The sequence below is a fragment of the Anomaloglossus baeobatrachus genome, chromosome 1 (genome assembly GCF_048569485.1).
Source record: "Anomaloglossus baeobatrachus isolate aAnoBae1 chromosome 1, aAnoBae1.hap1, whole genome shotgun sequence".
NCBI lineage: Eukaryota > Metazoa > Chordata > Amphibia > Anura > Aromobatidae > Anomaloglossus > Anomaloglossus baeobatrachus.
Genome location: NC_134353.1, coordinates 141102879 through 141117270, shown reverse-complemented (window position 1 = coordinate 141117270; position 14392 = coordinate 141102879).

Here is a 14392-nt window from a genome sequence, read left to right as displayed (position 1 = left end):
TAGCTTAGATTGTGCCTGTCCTTTACGGACATAGTATTGATGGCGTATTATAGCGTACACATATAAAATGCTACAGAATTATACACAGTGGGTAAAATAAGTACCATATTTAATACACTGCTGATTTTGCAAGTTTTCCCACCTACAAAGAATAGAGAAGAATTTTTATTGTAGGTACACTTCAATTATGACCGACAGATTCCCCCAAAAATCACATTATTTAAAAATTATACAACTAATTTGCATTTTATTGCATGAAATATAATTGGTACGGAAACCTTTGTTTGCAATTAGATTTTCCATTGGGTTCAGGTCTGGAGACTGGCTAAGCCACTCCAGGACCTTGAAATGCTTCTTACGGAGCCACTCCTTAGTTGCCCTGGCTGTGTGTTTCGGCTCATTGTCATGCTGGAAGAGCCATCCATGACCCATCTTGAATGCTCTTACTGAGGGAAGGCAGCTATTGGCCAAAATGTCGCAACAGATGACCCCATCCATCCTCCCTTCAATACAGTGCAGTTGTCCTGTCCCCATTACAGAAAAGCACACCCAAAATATGATGTTTCGACACCCATGCTTTATGGTTGACAGTGTTCTTGGGGATTTACTCATCCTTCTTCAAAAACACGGCGAGCTGATACCAAAATGTTCTATTTTGATCTCATCTGACCACATGACCTTCTCCCATGCCTTATTGGTGAACTTCAAAAGAGCCTGGCGTGAGCAGGGGGGCCTTGTGTGCCCTGCAGGATTTTAATCCATGTTGGCGAAGTGTGTTACCAACAATAATCTTTGAGACTTTAGTCCCAGCTCTCTTCAGGTCATTGACCAGTTCCTCCCTCCCATGTAATTCTGGGCAAATTCCTGATCTCTCTGACTCATCCTTACCCCACGAGGCATAGAGCCCCAGATCAAGTAAGATTAACAGTCAACTTGTGATTCTTCCATTGTCTAATAATTGAACCAAGAGTTGTTTCTTTCTCACCAAGCTGCTTGCCTTTTGTCCTGTAGCCCATCCCTGTCTTATGCAGGTCTACAATTTTGTCCCTGGTGTCCTCAGACAGTTCTTTGGTCCTGGCCATGTTGAACAGGGTAGAGTGTGATTGATTGGGTGGACAGGTGTCTTCTATACAAATAACGAGTGCAAACAGGTGCAATTAATACAGGTAATGAGTGCACAGTAGGAGGGCTTCTAAATAAATTAAAAAAAAACAAAAAAAAAACCAAACAGGTCTGTGAGAGACAGAATTCTTGCTGGTTGGTAGGTGATCAAATACTTATTTCATGCAATAAAATGGAAATTATTTTTTATTTAAAACTCCTACAATGTGATTTTCTTGATTTCTTCATCGTTCCTTATGGGAGACCCAGACCATGGGTGTATAGCTTCTGCCTCCGGAGGACACACAAAGTACTACACTAAAAAGTGTAGCTCCTCCCTCCGAGCATATACACCCCCTGGATGACCAAATCTAGCCAGTTCAATGCTTTGTGTTCAGGAGGTCACACACACATGCATTCTCATCTGATTTTTGATTTTTGATTTCAAAGAGTTGGAAGAAAAGCGGGTCCAAGCTGGACTCCCGGCATGTCCCTTCTCACCCCACTGTGTCGGCGGTGCTGTTAAGGTTGATTGTACAAGGCTGGAGCCTTACATGCCGCCCTCCTTCACCATCCCTCGGGCTCTGGCTTGAAGTGGGAGCCATCACGGTTCTCACTGCTTTGCAGGAGACCGGTCTCCATCCGCAGCCCTTTCAGGACCCTGCCGGACGGAGCGCTCACCCCTCAGGGACCTGGCCCTGCGTCTCATAAGCTAAGTATTGAGACGTTATTGAGGGGTCCCTTGTACATTTATTGTGGGGAGAGTGTGCTATTTAACTTTGCTGTGATTTCCGGCCGGTTCTCTGGTTTTCTCCTGAGAACCGCGCCGAGGGTGCCTGCTTGTCGGCCGCATGGAAAAATTTAGGCCCCGGCTTCGGCTGCGGCCTACTTTCGGTTTCACTGCCCCTGCATGTCAGTCATGCAGAGGGACAGTGCGGCGCCGCCCACCGGCCGTTCAGCTCAGGGGAGGACACTCCTCTCTGAGGAGACGTTTCCCTCCCCTGTATTTCTCCTTGGCCCTCCGGTTCCCGCTCTTGGACTAAACCCCGCCCCCCCTCCTCATTCCGGCGCCATTTTATCAGCGTTCTCACACTGATCGGCGCTGGCTGCTGCAGCTCTGCATCTGGCTGGGGGTCCAAGCTGTGGAATCCGGAGGGCACACAAAACGACTCTGGGGGTCATTCTGAAGGAGTGTGTTCTTTACTGCAGAACCTCCACCTCAGCAGCATGTCTCTCACTAGGAGCAAGGTTGCAAGGCTTTACTCTATATGCTCTGCATGTAAGCTCGTACTGCCTGAACCGAGCACATATCCACATTGTGATGCCTGCTCTAACATGGTGGTGCCTCAGCCTGGAGTCTCCCCAGGGGTCCCTCCGGCGGATGCGCTGGCCAGCCCCGGTGGCTGAACCCCCGGCTTGGGTAGCATCGTTTTCTAAAGCTATCTCCCAGTCCTTTGCCGACTCCATGGGACAGCTGTCCCGGACTCTGCTGACCATGCATCAGCCCCCTTCTCAGGGCGCCTCTGCTGCTCCGACTCGCTCTGCAGAGCTCACAGAGGATTTTTCATCTGTTCCCAGACCCCGTCCTCCTAAACGGAGACGCAGGGACTCTTCTCCTTCCTCGTCCCACGGGTCTGATTCACGAGCTGAATCGCAGGGCGAGGAGGATGCCTTTACTGTGGGCTCGGACGCTACCTCTATGTACCCCATTGATCTAACTGAAGGTGATGTGGATGTTAGTGACTTGATTGCGTCCATTAATTCCGTACTGGACCTCAATCCACCAGTGTCAGAGGAACAAGTCTCTCTGGTAGAAAAACACCAGTTTACCTCACCTAAGAGAACAAGGAGTATGTTTTTTAACCACTCCAGTTTTCAGGCCACTGTGACCAAGCCCAGGGCCTGTCCTGACAAACGCTTCCCAAAGCGTAGTTCTGATGACCGTTTTCCCTTTCCACCAGAGGTGGTCAAGGAGTGGGCTCATTCACCAAAGGTAGATCCTCCGGTGTCTAGAATCTCAGCCCGGACAGTTGTATCTGTGGCCGATGGCACCTCACTTAAGGATCCCACTGACCGCCAGGTTGACCTTCTGGCCAAATCTGTATATGAAGCGGCAGGGGCCTCGTTCTCCCAGTCTTTTGCAGCAGTGTGGGCTCTTAAGGCCGTCTCTGCTTCTCTGGCGGAGATGCATTCCCTCACCAGGGACTCTATGCCCGAAATGGTTGCCTTAACTTCCCAGGCTTCAGCCTTTTCATCCTATGCCATGTCTGCCATTCTGGAGGCTTCTCACCGCACGGCGGTGGCTTCCGCTAATTCCCTCGCGATCCGCAGGATCTTGTGGCTTCGAGAGTGGAAAGCAGACGCTTCTTCCAAGAAGTACCTTGCTGGGCTCCCCTTTGCTGGGTCCCGGCTGTTCAGTGAACAACTGGATGAAATAATTAAGGAAGCTACTGGCGGGAAGAGTACTTCCTTGCCACAAACTAAAACCAGGAGACCTGTCCAGGGCAGGAACCAGTCGAGGTTTCGTTCCTTTCGTTCCTCTAACTGGTCATCCTCTAAGCCCTCAGCCTCGTCCACTAACTCAGCCAAGGATCGAAAACCCAGCTGGCACACGAAGCCGCGTCCTCAGAAGAACGGAGGAGCCGCTGCCACTAAGGCAGCCTCCTCTTGACTATCTGGCTGCGCAAGCAACGTCCTTGGTCGGTGGCAGGCTCTCCCACTTTGGCGACGTGTGGTTTCAACACGTCTCCGATCAGTGGGTGCGGGATATCATCTCCCACGGCTACAGGATAGAATTTTCTTCCAGCCCGCCAAACAGATTTTTTCTGTCCACTCCCCCCTGCTCCAAAGCCGCCGCCTTCTCCCAGGCCGTGGCATCCTTGCAGGCCAACGGAGTAATTGTACCGGTTCCCGCCCGGGAACGGTTCAGAGGTTTCTACTCAAACCTCTTCCTAGTCCCCAAGAAGGACGGTTCCTTTCGGCCCATCCTGGATCTCAAGCTTCTCAACAAGCATGTTCAGGTGCGGCACTTTCGCATGGAATCTCTGCGATCGGTCATTGCCTCAATGACCCAAGGAGATTTTCTAGCATCCATCGACATCAGAGATGCCTATCTGCATGTGCCAATTGCAGTTTCACACCAGCGTTGGCTACGTTTTGCAATCGGAGAGGAACATTTCCAATTCGTGGCTCTCCCCTTCGGGTTAGCCACCAAGGTCATGGCAGCAGTGGTTGCGGTTCTGCACCTCCAGGGGTTGGCAGTGATTCCTTACCTGGACGACCTTCTAGTCAAGGCTACATCCAGTGCAGACTGTCAGCGGAGTGTCTCGCTCACTCTCGCCACGCTTGTTCAATTCGGGTGGCTTGTCAATCTGCCCAAGTCCACTCTGACCCAGAAACTTACGTACCTAGGGATGCAATTCGAGACTCTGCCGGCACTTGTGAAGCTGCCCTTAGTCAAACAGCAGTCCCTTCATCTGGCGGTGCGCTCTCTGTTGAAGCCCCGCCGTCATTCCATCAGGCACCTCATGCAGGTGCTGGGTCAGATGGTGGCGTCAATGGAAGCGGTTCCCTTTGCCCAATTCCATCTGCGTCCCCTGCAGCTGGACATTCTCCGCTGTTGGGACAAGCGGACCTCTTCCTTGCACAGGCTAGTGGCTCTGTCGCCACAGACCAGGAGCTCTCTTCAGTGGTGGCTTCGGCCCCTCTCTCTGTCCCAGGGACGCTCCTTTCTGGCCCCGTCCTGGGTGATTCTCACCACGGATGCCAGTCTATCCGGCTGGGGAGCAGTGTTTCTCCACCACCGAGCACAGGGCACTTGGACTTCGTCCGAATCAGCCCTCTCGATCAATGTGCTGGAAATCAGAGCTGTGCTCCTAGCTCTCGTAGCTTTTCACCACCTGTTGGCGGGCAAGCACATTCGAGTCCAGTCAGACAACGCGACAGCAGTTGCCTACATCAATCACCAGGGCGGGACTCGCAGCCGCCTAGCAATGTTGGAAGTTCAACGTATCCTTCAGTGGACGGAGGACTCCAAGTCCACCATATCCGCAGTCCACATCCCAGGTGTAGAAAACTGGGAGGCAGATTATCTCAGCCGTCAAACCGTGGACAGCGGCGAGTGGGCCCTGCATCCGGCAGTGTTCCGGTCAATCTGCCGCAAGTGGGGCACTCCGGAAGTGGATCTAATGGCATCCCGGCACAACAACAAGGTCCCGGTTTATGTGGCTCGCTCCCACGATCCTCAGGCCTTGGCGGCGGACGCGCTGGTTCAGGATTGGTCCCAGTTCCGTCTGGCCTACGTGTTTCCCCCTCTAGCTCTCTTGCCCAGAGTCCTGCGCAAGATCAGAATGGAGGGCCGTCGGGTCATAATCATTGCTCCAGACTGGCCCAGGCGAGCTTGGTACCCAGACCTGCTCAGTCTGTCCGTAGAGGTGCCGTGGCATCTCCCGGACCGCCCAGACCTTCTCTCACAAGGTCCGTTTTTCCGCCAGAATTCTGCGGCTCTCAGATTGAGGGCGTGGCTCTTGAGTCCTGGATCCTGACGGCTTCAGGCATTCCTTCCGAGGTCATCTCCACTATGACTCAGGCTCGGAAGTCTTCCTCGGCCAGGATTTACCACAGGACTTGGAGAATTTTCCTGTCCTGGTGTCGCTCTTCCGGCCATGCTCCTTGGCCGTTTTCCTTGCCGACCATCCTGTCCTTTCTACAGTCCGGTCTGCAGCTAGGACTATCCCTCAATTCCCTCAAGGGACAGGTTTCGGCTCTGTCAGTGTTGTTCCAGCGGCGTATCGCCCGACTGGCCCAGGTGCGCACCTTCATGCAGGGCGCATCTCACATCATTCCGCCTTACCGGCGGCCTCTGGATCCCTGGGACCTTAATATGGTCCTCACGGCCTTACAGAAACCCCCCCCCCCCTTTGAGCCTCTTAGGGAGGTTTCTTTGTTTCGACTTTCACAGAAAGTGGTCTTTCTGGTGGCCATAACTTCTCTCAGGAGAGTCTCTGATTTGGCTGCGCTCTCTTCGGAGTCACCTTTTTTGGTTTTTCACCAAGACAAGGTGGTTCTCCGTCCGACTCCGGACTTTCTCCCTAAGGTGGTGTCTCCTTTCCACCTTAACCAGGATATTTCATTGCCTTCCCTTTGTCCGGCCCCTGTGCATCGCTTTGAGAAGGCGTTGCATACTTTAGATTTGGTGCGGGCGCTCCGGATCTATGTGTCACGCACCGCTGCTCTTAGGCGGTGCACCTCTCTTTTTGTGCTGACCACAGGTCAGCGCAAGGGTCTCTCGGCTTCTAAACCGACCCTAGCTCGTTGGATTAGGTCGGCCATATCCGATGCCTACCAATGTTCTCAGGTGCCTCCCCCGCCGGGGATTAAGGCGCACTCGACCAGAGCTGTCGGTGCCTCTTGGGCTTTCAGGCACCAGGCTACGGCTCAGCAGGTCTGTCAGGCTGCCACTTGGTCTAGTCTGCACACCTTTTCGAAGCACTACCAAGTGCATGCTCATGCTTCGGCAGATGCGAGCTTGGGCAGACGCATCCTTCAGGCGGCTGTCGCCCATTTGTGAAGTTAGGTTTTGCCTACTTCTCAGTTTTCTGTTTATTTCCCACCCATGGACTGCTTTGAGACGTCCCATGGTCTGGGTCTCCCATAAGGAACGATGAAGAAAAAGAGAATTTTGTTTACTTACCGTAAATTATTTTTCTTATAGTTCCGACATGGGAGACCCAGCACCCTCCCTGTTGCCTGTTGGCAGTTCTTGTTCCGTGTGTTTTCACCGGCTGTTGTTGTAGACAGAGGTTCCGGTTATTCCGGGTTTTACTCTATCTCTACTTGTGGGTGGATGTCCTCCTTCAGCTTTTGCACTAAACTGGCTAGATTTGGTCATCCAGGGGGTGTATATGCTCGGAGGGAGGAGCTACACTTTTTAGTGTAGTACTTTGTGTGTCCTCCGGAGGCAGAAGCTATACACCCATGGTCTGGGTCTCCCATGTCGGAACTATAAGAAAAAGAATTTACGGTAAGTAAACAAAATTCTCTTTTTTTTGTTATTCTGTCACAGTTGAGTACCTACTATAAAAATTACAGACCTTTCTATTCTTTGTAGGTGAGAAAACTTGCAAAATCAGAAGTGAGGCGAGGTCCCAGGAAGCTGGCGGTGGCACAAGTGGGGTGATGCTGCAGGCCCTGGGCTGAGAGGAGGGGGACTCACAGCGGCATAAGGCAGGCGTCATTAATCTCCCAGCAACGAGTGCAAAAGGACTTCAGGATAATGGCACCTTTCCTGAAGTCCTTTGCAGCCTCCGCAACACCCCCTCCTACCAGCCCAGGGCCCGTAGCATCGCCCCACTCGTGCCGCTGCCGGCTTCCTATTAACCCGCTCCACCGCTCCTTGGGCCCCAACTCCTGGTAACCTACACTTGTCTTATAAGACAGACCATAATACTACAAGACGGACCCAATTTTAACATTAACAATTCTTTTTGGTCCTATTTTCCTCTAAAAATGGGGTGCGTCTTATAGTCCAAAAAATACAGTACTTTTCCAACTGTACATAAAATTCCTTAAAGGGAATCGCCCAGTATCATCAACCCTCCCAAGCTGTCTACATTGGCAAGCAGGACATGTCTGCATGCAAAGTTGAATAAAGTGAAACCTTGAAATCTGTGATCCAATGTCTTATTCCAGAAAAATCCAAGTTTTTCTTAAATATGTAAATGAGCTTTTAAGAGTCATGGGCCGGACACCAATCTACGTGAAAATCCACCTCTAGGGGTTATTATGAATTTAAAGAGGGTTTTATCAGTGTGAGACATGTAGGGACTGACAGTCTGGTGTTTTCCATGCAGACGTCATGTTGACACCACTCCAACCAAATCAGTGAGCTCAGCGGCTCCAAGTGATTTGTGCAGTTAACTTAGCAGAGCCGCTGAGCTCACTAATTGGCTTTATCGCTGCGGCCATGATGTTAGTACTGCAGACAAAAACAGACACCTTGGGCAGTAGTGGAGACTCATTGCTGGACTCAGGGAGGTTGACTAAACCAGTTTAAAAAAATAAAATAAAAACCCAAGCTGCGTCAAGGGTTAAAGGGAATCTGCCACCCGGTTTTTGCCACCTAATCTGAGAGCAGCATAACGTAGGCGCAGAGATCCTGATTCCAGTGGTGTGTAACTTACTGGGCTGCTTGGACGTAAATGGGTTAATATACAGGTGGATTAACCCAACACTTTACATGGACATAAATCTGCACTGTTATACTGTAAGGCTGAGTTTACATGTAATAATCCATTGGAAAAAAGAAAGAAAAAAAAAAAAAAAAACTTTTGTCCATTGTTAAATAACTTACGGCTGGCAAATCCATTTTTGTTAACATTGGAGTCTAATGGTGGCGTCACACGGTACGATATATCGTGCGATATATCGTCGGGGTCACGAAATTAGTGACGCACATCCGGCATCGTTAGAGATGTCGTACCGTGTGACATCTCCGAACGACTGTGAACGAGCAAAAATACTCACCTTGACACGTCGTTCATTTTCAAAATGTCGGTCCTCCTTCTGTGCTCCGGTTGTTCATCGTTCCTGAGGCAGCACACATCGCTCCGTGTGACACCCCGGGAACGATGAACACAGCTTACCTGCGTCCCGCCAGCTATGCGGAAGGAAGGAGGTGGGCGGGATGTTACGTCCCGCTCATCTCCGCCCCTCCACTTCTATTGGCCGGCGGCTGTGTGATGTCGCTGTGACGCTGAACGTCCCTCCCCCTTCAGGAAGAGGATGTTCGCCGCCCACAGCGAGGTCGTCCAGGAGGTAGGTACGTGTGACAGGGGGTTAACGACTTTGTGCGTCACGGGCAACAAATTGCCCGTGACGCACAAACGACGGGGGCGGGTGCGATCGCACGATAGATTGTCTCGTGTGACGCCGGCATAAGGAGGATGGATCAGTTGGTGGATTGCCATTTGGTCATCTGTTATTCTTGAATTTGTAATGAATCAGTTTTTTCTTACAGGATCCGTTTGGAAGATAAATTGCAATCCGCTAACAGATCCATTCTCCATGGACTCCCATATAAAAAAAAAAAAAAATGGATCCAGCAGAACTCCTTTTGCCAAGGGGTCTCTGCAGGATGCATGGAAACTGATGATTACAGGATATGTGAACCCAGCCATACATTCCCTCTCCTATCCAACTCCCTGTATAGTGACAAGACCCTCCCAAAGACATACTGTTGGGAAATTTAGATTGTGAGCCCCAATGGAGGCAGTGATGACGATGTCTGTAAAGCGCTGTGGAAAGTAAGTAAAATAGGAGTTGTAATCAGCTGATTGTGGGGGCTTCCTATTGGCAATACATCTGTTTCTTCCATCACAAGTCATTTTTATTGGTACTACCTTAGGGTGCATTTGATGGGTTTTTTTTTATTATTTCTTTCTTATTTTATTTAAATGTATTTAACCCGTAGAATAAATAATACATTTTAATATTTCAGATTATTATAGCTGTGAAAAAAACAATTATTCTTATGTTTTGCATAAAAAAGGGGGTGGAGGGTGTTACAAGATTAATCTCTTGTATTTTTTTTCCTTTTAAAACAAAAAGTTGATTTTATGCTGCATACACTGAAACATTTCTTAATAGCAATGTACCGGTCAGTCTTATTTCATTAAGCATTAGCTCTCTCCTGTTGAAGAACTCTCAGCCCTTTCACGTCAGAATATGCTCTCTTTCCTCCAGGTTTGGAAGGCTTGGCAGGCCTATAAGTCTAAACCTCAATTTTCAGTAGTTACTTCGCAGACGGCAACATAGGGGAATGTAAGTCATCCTACCCCCCACCAATGAGATGAATGACAGCTGGCTGACCGTCCTTGCCACGGATTGAATGGACCCAAGACCAAAATCCTCTCCTTTCGCCTTTCTCTTCTATCCCTTCCCCCCCTCTCTTCGTTTCTTGAATCCATTACCTCTAATCCCTTAACTGAATTTCATGCGATATAAATTCGCTCTCCTAGATTCTAGCTACCCCCCTACCCCTAGTTCATATGGTACTTACTGTTAAAAATTGTTTCATATTAATCCAGAAACTATGCTAATAATCTAGATCGGATTCTCCCACAGCGTGATGGATAAATCTATCATTTGGATAAGCTCAGACAACACATAAGGAGTCTGAGTCTTAGGTTCTGTGCGCACTAGAGCAAAATACCCGCGGATTTACCCGCGGATTTGCCGCGGAAATTTCTTGAGAAATGTCTGCAATCTTTGTGCAGACATTTCCCATGAAATCCTATGAGAAAAAAAAATAGCTGTGCGCACTGTGCGGATTTTTCTCAAGAAAATTTCTTGAGAAACTTTCTTGAGAAAATGTGCATGTCCATTAATTTCCGCAGGTACAGGGGGTATTCCGGGGGTATTCCGCAGGTAGCAATGATGTGCGGTATACCACCGGAATAGCCGCGAATTACCTGCGGTAATGCTCATCGCTCCCTGCGATTTTGCAGGAAGCGATGTCATTATGCCAGGAAGAGGAAGCGGAGAGAGTAAACACAGACGTCACACTCCCTGGACGCCGCACAGAAGCACTTCCGTGCGACCTCCAGGTGCCCGTGAGTCTGTGTCCCGCTCCAGCCTCGCGGCTGCCTGCACTGCAGGGTGTCAGTGTCTGCCCGCAGTGTCAGCAGCCTGTCACCCGGCAGCGCAGGCAGACACTGACACAGGCAGACACTGACACTGCACTGCAGCAGTGCAGTGTCAGTGTCTGCCTGTGTCAGTGTCTGCCTGCGCTGCCGGGTGACAAGCTGCCGATACTGCGGGCAGACACTGACACCCTGCAGTGCTGGGAGCCGCGGGGATGACTATCGCTGCTGTCAGGAGGTGAGATCATTACCTGCTGTGACGATCTCCTGCCTCCTGACGTCAGCGCGGTCACTGCTGTCTATGGCCGTCTCGCGGGCGGCCCGAGACTGTCACTATCGGTGACGTCACGGGCTCTCGCGATACTTCTGACAACGTGAGAGTCAGTGACAGCGGTGACGTCAGCAGTACAGGAGATGATCACAGATGGTAATGATCTCACCTATCCTCCTGACAGCAGCGCTCGGCATCCCCTGCAGTGACCTGAGCTGACCTATTGATGTTAGCTCAGGTCACTGCATTGCTCTCCCAGCCAATGGGGAACATTCTGTTCTTCATTGACTGGGACAGTGACTATGGTATGGATCGCCGTGGGACCCTCCCCCCCCCCCTTATTGGATTACGCCGGACGTGGATTGATAGTTCTTTTCAATAAATTGGTTAAAGAGGCTATGTGGGGAGTGTTTTTTCAAATAAAACTTTTTTTGTTGTCTATTTTTTATTTCTTACTGACTGGGTTGGTGATGTCGGGTATCTGATAGACGCCTGACCTCACCAACCCCAGGGCTTGATGCCAGGTGACATTACACATCTGGCATCAACCCCATATATTACCCCGTTTGCCAACGCACCAGGGCGCGGGATGAGCTGGGGCGAAGCACCAGGATTGGCACGTCTAATGGATGCGCCACTTCTGGGGCGGCTGCGGCCTGCTATTCTTAGGCTGGGGAGTGTCCAATAACAGTGGACCTCCCTAGTCTGAGAATATCAGACCCCAGCTGTCCGCTTTACCTTGGATGGTGATTCAATTTGGGGGGGACCCCACGTTTTTTGTTTTAAATTATTTATATAATTTAAAATAACAGCGTGGGGTGCCCTCTGTTTTGGATTACCAGCCAAGGTAAAGCTGCCAGCTGTGGTCTGCAGGCTGCAACCGTCTGCTTTACCCTAGCTACAAAAAATGGGGGGACCCCACGTCGTTTTTTTTAAATTATTTATTTATTTTATGGCTAAATACAAGGCTAAGCACCCTTTAGTGCCACATGAAAGTCACTAAAGGGTGCCAGCTTAGAAAATGCAGGGAGGTGGAATATTATATAGGTTTTTCTCATATATCTATCTATCTATCTATCCCTCTATCTATCTATCTATCTATCTATCCCTCTATCCATCTATCCCTCTATCTATCCATCTAACCCTCTATCTATCTATCCATCTCTCCCTCTATCTATCCATCTATCCCTCTATCTATCTATCTATTCATCTATCTATCTATCTATCTATCCCTCTATCTATCTATCTATCTATTCATCTATCCATCTTTCCCTCTATCCATTATCTGTCTATCGATTATCTTTATTATTTATTGCAGGGACAAACCCGCGGTAAATCCGCGGTAAATCCGCGGCAAATCCGCATGCGTTTTTGCCGCGGATTTTTCCGCAGGTGCGGAAATCTTTCACTCCCAGAAGTTTCTCAAGAAATTTTCTTGAGAAACTTCACATTTCTAGTGCGCACATAGCCTTAGAGATAAAATGGGAAGCATCCGATTCAATTGCAATAATATTAGTTAAGACTGTGCTTTCTGTTGACTGTGTATTCTTATTTTTCGCTTCAATAAACAAAACATTAAAACAAACAAGCATTAGCTCTCTCCTGGCATAGTAAATTGTAAATGGCAGCCAGGAATTTAAAGAAGTTGTCACCTGCTTTTACATTGATGGCCTATCCTTAGGATAGGTCATTAATGTCTGATCGGCCGAGGTCAGACAGGAGGCACCCCAACTGATCAGCTGTTCTTTGTCACGGCGGGGGCAGCAGCCAGCTAGAAACGCTCAGTTCTGGTACAACTCCATCTTCTGATAGTGGCCGCAGCCGGGTACTGCACATCTGACTTCATTCTAATCAATAAAAGGTGGATGTGCAGTATCCGGCTGCGGCCACTATCAGAAGACGGAGCAGCGCCGTAACTGAGCATTTCCACCCGCCTGCTGCCACCGCCAGGACCAAGAACAGCTGATTGGTGGTGAAACGGGGAGTCGGACCCCGGCCAATCAGACATTGATGACCTTTGTAAAAGTAGGGGACTACCTTCTTAAATTCCTGGCTGCCATTGTGTTTAACATTTACTATGCCAGGAGAGAGCTAAGGTTTAATGGGTTAAGACTGACAGATACATTGCTATAAAGAAAGGTTGTAAACCGTAGAAAATACCCTTTAAAAATTCACTTTTAATTAATTTAGATTAAAATAGATATCCCATATGACAAAAAACACACACACATATATATACATATAAATAAATAGAAAAGTGCTGCAGTGCAGAATGGGAGTGGTCAACACCCTCACACTTCTCCCTACCTAGCCTGCGGAGGTCGGCACCCTAGGTTACGTAATGGCGCCCCCGCTCAAACGTCGGCTTGCCCTCCTCTCCCTGCACTAAGTTAAAAGTGCAGCTAGTCTGGGAGTAAAGGAGTGCTCAAAAAAGTTTTTCTGCACTGTCAAAATAACACAAGGTGCAAAGAATTAACTGTCAGGGGTAGAACCTGTTATCAGTAAATACATATGTGAGTATGACTCTACAGGAATAGGGTTTAATATCAAAACAGGCTCTGTCATGGAAGATGTTTGAAAAGGGTTCAAACAAATCAATACCCAGTTTTTATGAGGACAAAGTGCAATGGTGCTAAAGTGATTCAAGGGAGCCCTATGCACATATGCTAGTTGGCCTGTAAACATTCCACTCACTAGCTGCATATAAATAAACAGGTGTTAAAGTGCTGTGCATATAGCAGCCACAACTTGCCCAAAGGCTCTATCAGGCCAAGCATCAAACTGCTCCCACCAGTGTCAGATTATAATATACTGGCAGCATAACAAAGGCTCCCCAAGCAGCACATATAAAGGTCCTCAAAACAGCCCAGCAATGATAATAACATAAATAGATATATCAGAGCGGAAAAAGTGTCCCACTTAAACCAAATCACCGTAGATGATGTAACGACAATATAATGATATGATATTTCCTCAGGCTAAAGAAATACTTAGCTTTAGCGCAGACTTGGACTAATCGCCAGACAAAAATACTTCAGTATAGTCACTGGAGGCCTATATACAGGCTCAATACAGGAACCGCTTGCTCGACGCGTTTCCCCCTGGCATGCAGTCCTGCCAGGGTTCCTCAGGAGCTCCCACAATGGGGTACAGAAAACTGGCCACAATCTGCCGCTCTGCCTCGGTCCTAATCCCCGCCTCAATTGAGGCGGGGATTAGGACCGAGGCAGAGCGGCAGATTGGGGTACAGAAAACTGGCCACATTGTGGGAGCTCCTGAGGAACCCTGGCAGAAAAACTTTTTTGAGCACTCCTTTACTCCCAGACTAGCTGCACTTTTAACTTAGTGCAGGGAGAGGAGGGCAAGCCAACGTTTGAGC